The sequence below is a fragment of the Schistocerca serialis genome, unplaced genomic scaffold, assembly GCF_023864345.2.
Source record: "Schistocerca serialis cubense isolate TAMUIC-IGC-003099 unplaced genomic scaffold, iqSchSeri2.2 HiC_scaffold_1051, whole genome shotgun sequence".
Taxonomy (NCBI): domain Eukaryota; kingdom Metazoa; phylum Arthropoda; class Insecta; order Orthoptera; family Acrididae; genus Schistocerca; species Schistocerca serialis.
In genome coordinates, this window is record NW_026047241.1 from 7,501 (window position 1) to 12,500 (window position 5,000).

The 5,000-nt window shown below is 51.2% G+C and overlaps 1 non-coding gene across 1 annotated transcript in view; it reads left to right on the forward strand.

Moving 5' to 3' along the window:
* Positions 1 to 4,328: 4,328 nt before the first annotated feature.
* Positions 4,329 to 5,000, forward strand: part of LOC126430567 (small subunit ribosomal RNA) — a 1,909-nt gene continuing 1,237 nt past the window's right edge. The window contains exon 1 of the ribosomal RNA XR_007577218.1: positions 4,329 to 5,000. This exon is cut by the window's right edge and continues 1,237 nt beyond it. This is a non-coding gene — a ribosomal RNA (small subunit ribosomal RNA).

Here is a 5,000-nt window from a genome sequence, read left to right on the forward strand (position 1 = left end):
GAGCCAAAAGTGCATCCTGACGTGACAAATCGGATAATACCGCAGGCATCCAATTACGATAATCACTATCAACGAACCTGCCGCCCCCCCCCCAATACACCTTTCCCTACAACAATGTGTATCTGAACCTACGCTATATCGTACCTTAACCTAACCTATATCGTACCTTAACCTAACCTATATCGTACCTTAACCTAACCTATATCGTACCTTAACCTAACCTATATCGTACCTTAACCTAACCTATATCGTACCTTAACCTAACCTATATCGTACCTTAACCTAACCTATATCGTACCTTAACCTAACCTATATCGTACCTTAACCTAACCTATATCGTACCTTAACCTAACCTATATCGTACCTTAACCTAACCTATATCGTGCCTTAACCTAACCTATATCGTGCCTTAACCTAACCTATATCGTGCCTTAACCTAACCTATATCGTGCCTTAACCTAACCTATATCGTGCCTTAACCTAACCTATATCGTGCCTTAACCTAACCTATATCGTGCCTTAACCTAACCTATATCGTGCCTTAACCTAACCTAATTTGTGCCTTAACCTAACCTAATTTGTGCCTTAACCTAACCTAATTTGTGCCTTAACCTAACCTAATTTGTGCCTTAACCTAACCTAATTTGTGCCTTAACCTAACCTAATTTGTGCCTTAACCTAACCTAATTTGTGCCTTAACCTAACCTAATTTGTGCCGTAACCTAACCTAATTTGTGCCGTAACGTAACCCATGTTGTGCCGTAACGTAACCCATGTTGTGCCGTAACGTAACCCATGTTGTGCCGTAACGTAACCCATGTTGTGCCGTAACGTAACCCATGTTGTGCCGTAACGTAACCCATGTTGTGCCGTAACGTAACCCATGTTGTGCCGTAACCTAACCCATGTTGTGCCTTAACCTAACCCATGTTGTGCCTTAACCTAACCCATGTTGTGCCTTAACCTAACCCATGTTGTGCCTTAACCTAACCCATGTTGTGCCTTAACCTAACCCACGTTGTGCCTTAACCTAACCTACGTTGTGCCTTAACCTAACCCATGTTGTGCCTTAACCTAACCCATGTTGTGCCTTAACCTAACCCATGTTGTGCCTTAACCTAACCCATGTTGTGCCTTAACCTAACCCATGTTGTGCCTTAACCTAACCCATGTTGTGCCTTAACCTAACCCATGTTGTGCCTTAACCTAACCCATGGTGTGCCTTAACCTAACCCATGTTGTGCCTTAACCTAACCCATGTTGTGCCTTAACCTAACCCACGTTGTGCCTTAACCTAACCCACGTTGTGCCTTAACCTAACCCACGTTGTGCCTTAACCTAACCCACGTTGTGCCTTAACCTAACCTACGTTGTGCCTTAACCTAACCCATGTTGTGCCTTAACCTAACCCATGTTGTGCCTTAACCTAACCCATGTTGTGCCTTAACCTAACCCATGTTGTGCCTTAACCTAACCCATGTTGTGCCTTAACCTAACCCATGGTGTGCCTTAACCTAACCCATGGTGTGCCTTAACCTAACCCATGGTGTGCCTTAACCTAACCCATGTTGTGCCTTAACCTAACCCATGTTGTGCCTTAACCTAACCCATGTTGTGCCTTAACCTAACCCATGTTGTGCCTTAACCTAACCCATGTTGTGCCTTAACCTAACCCATGTTGTGCCTTAACCTAACCCATGTTGTGCCTTAACCTAACCCATGTTGTGCCTTAACCTAACCCATGTTGTGCCTTAACCTAACCCATGTTGTGCCTTAACCTAACCCATGTTGTGCCTTAACCTAACCCATGTTGTGCCTTAACCTAACCCATGTTGTGCCTTAACCTAACCCATGTTGTGCCTTAACCTAACCCATGTTGTGCCTTAACCTAACCCATGTTGTGCCTTAACCTAACCCATGTTGTGCCTTAACCTAACCCATGTTGTGCCTTAACCTAACCCATGTTGTGCCTTAACCTAACCCATGTTGTGCCTTAACCTAACCCATGTTGTGCCTTAACCTAACCCATGTTGTGCCTTAACCTAACCCATGTTGTGCCTTAACCTAACCCATGTTGTGCCTTAACCTAACCCATGTTGTGCCTTAACCTAACCCATGTTGTGCCTTAACCTAACCCATGTTGTGCCTTAACCTAACCCATGTTGTGCCTTAACCTAACCCATGTTGTGCCTTAACCTAACCCATGTTGTGCCTTAACCTAACCCATGTTGTGCCTTAACCTAACCCATGTTGTGCCTTAACCTAACCCATGTTGTGCCTTAACCTAACCCATGTTGTGCCTTAACCTAACCCATGTTGTGCCTTAACCTAACCCATGTTGTGCCTTAACCTAACCCATGTTGTGCCTTAACCTAACCCATGTTGTGCCTTAACGTAACCCATGTTGTGCCTTAACGTAACCCATGTTGTGCCTTAACCTAACCTATAATGTGCCTTAACCTAACCTAAAGTGCGCCGTAACCAAAACTATATTGCGCCTTAACCTGACGCACGTTGTCGCTGAACCTGCTCTGTAATTGTTATGCAACCCGTTAAAGTAGTGTAGTGTTGCCTAACCGCAACCCTCGCAATATAGTTCGCTACTCGCACTGCCCGGTCCCCTGTGTATCGCGTCATGTTAAACACCTTGCAGGTGTTGCTGACTTTCCACATGCTCCTGCTATACACTGTAGTGTGGATAGCAGCAGGACGTACATGCCCCCCCCCCTTCCCCCATGCCTTCGCAAGCTGGTCGGTGAGAAGTTTGCATGTTCAATGCCCTTCGCATGCCGACGTACTCAGCCTACGTTGTGGTACGGCCTGTCACCTGTCCGCCGATGTACGCAAAACCCACAAACTGTACTGCACATTGCTCCGTATGTACTGAATGATACATCGTGGCCCATGTGACCGTATGACGACAGCGCCTAGCAACGGCGGACCATACAGTCCAAATATTGTGCACGCAGCTACGTGTCGTCTCCCTATAAGAGCTGGATTGCAGTGTGGTACGCCATACAGACGTGTGGGAGGAACGGACGCCCTGGATGGCGATCAGCATGAGCAGTCTGTTGATGTAGTGGAGCGTGTATTCGGACGTAGTCGTCTCTTCTCACACACCGTGATAGCATGTTGCACCGCGTTCCACATCTGCGACATGCTGCAGAGGCGGGCTGACAGTCGTTCGCGCAATGGACACCGCATACGTACGGGGTCTACCTTCCACGTGTTCTCTAGGCGTGCACATGTTGTTGCGTCTATGTGGGCAGACGTAGTGTGTTGTGACACCTGACACAGGCATGCAATACTCGTTGCAAATGGCGATGGACGTGTACGTTTGCTGGTGACGTTACGCAAATGAACAACCGGTAACCCGTTGTGGTGCGGTTGTTCTCGCTAGAGGTGAATCAGTGTTGGCGACGATCGGTCGAGCTATTAACCGGTTGTTTCAGGGATACCCACCATGCCCACGAACGTGAAAGGGGACCCACCATGCCCACGAACGTGAAAGGGGATCTGGGTGTGAGGCGATACGCGGCGGTGGCTGGGTGGGACCGTCCCCGGCCGGTGAGGGGGGGCCGCCCGGCGTGCTGGCAGCGCGGTGCGTGGGCGCACGCGCTACAGCCGGCTGGTGGGGGCGGCCGGTGGCAGGCGCGCCGGCCGACGGACGCGGCAGGCGGCGCAGCTGCGCGCCGGCGCCCCCTGCTCGCGGCGCCTTGCGGCCAAAGTAGGTCCTCGCGGGCCCGGTGCGAAGCGCGGTGGCCATCTGCAGTGTGCTGGTCCGATTGAGGACTTTGTGCGCTGAGGATGCGCCGCCGCCCGGCGCTCGGCGCCGCGACGCCGTCTGCTGCTCGGTCGCCCCAGCGGTTCTCGCAGGTGGTTTGTATCGCAGCTGTGCGGACGTGTTGGCGCGTGCGCTGTGCTGGGAGAGTTCGCTTCGGCACCCAAGTAGGGCTTTTGTCCTTCTGTGGCGCTGGCGTTGGAGCTGCCGGTCACCGTAGGTGGCGCGTGTTGTCTCCCGCCGGCAATGCCACGACAGCACGCTCCCGGGCCTCTGTCGGCAGCGGCAAGCTCAGTTGGGAGCACGGGTGGTCGCACCTAAAGCGTCTACTCGCCTAACTCCGGGCGATTGCGCCTCTCTCGAACCCGACCAAGTACTTAGGACGGCGCTGCGCGCCGCCGGGACCTGAGAGGGTTTCGAGGTGTGTTGTGCAGGGGAGCTCAGCCTCCTCCTGTTTGCAGAATAATTGAGCGGACGCTTGCGTGTTCGCGCGGGCCCCCGGGACACACTCCCGGGCGGCCGGCTGCTCAGCTCTAGTTGACGCAGCTCCCTGGTTGATCCTGCCAGTAGTCATATGCTTGTCTCAAAGATTAAGCCATGCATGTCTCAGTACAAGCCGCATTAAGGTGAAACCGCGAATGGCTCATTAAATCAGTTATGGTTCCTTAGATCGTACCCACGTTACTTGGATAACTGTGGTAATTCTAGAGCTAATACATGCAAACAGAGTCCCGACCAGAGATGGAAGGGACGCTTTTATTAGATCAAAACCAATCGGTCGGCTCGTCCGGTCCGTTTGCCTTGGTGACTCTGAATAACTTAGGGCTGATCGCACGGTCCTCGTACCGGCGACGCATCTTTCAAATGTCTGCCTTATCAACTGTCGATGGTAGGTTCTGCGCCTACCATGGTTGTAACGGGTAACGGGGAATCAGGGTTCGATTCCGGAGAGGGAGCCTGAGAAACGGCTACCACATCCAAGGAAGGCAGCAGGCGCGCAAATTACCCACTCCCGGCACGGGGAGGTAGTGACGAAAAATAACGATACGGGACTCATCCGAGGCCCCGTAATCGGAATGAGTACACTTTAAATCCTTTAACGAGTATCTATTGGAGGGCAAGTCTGGTGCCAGCAGCCGCGGTAATTCCAGCTCCAATAGCGTATATTAAAGTTGTTGCGGTTAAAAAGCTCGTAGTTGGATTTGTGTCCCACGCTGTT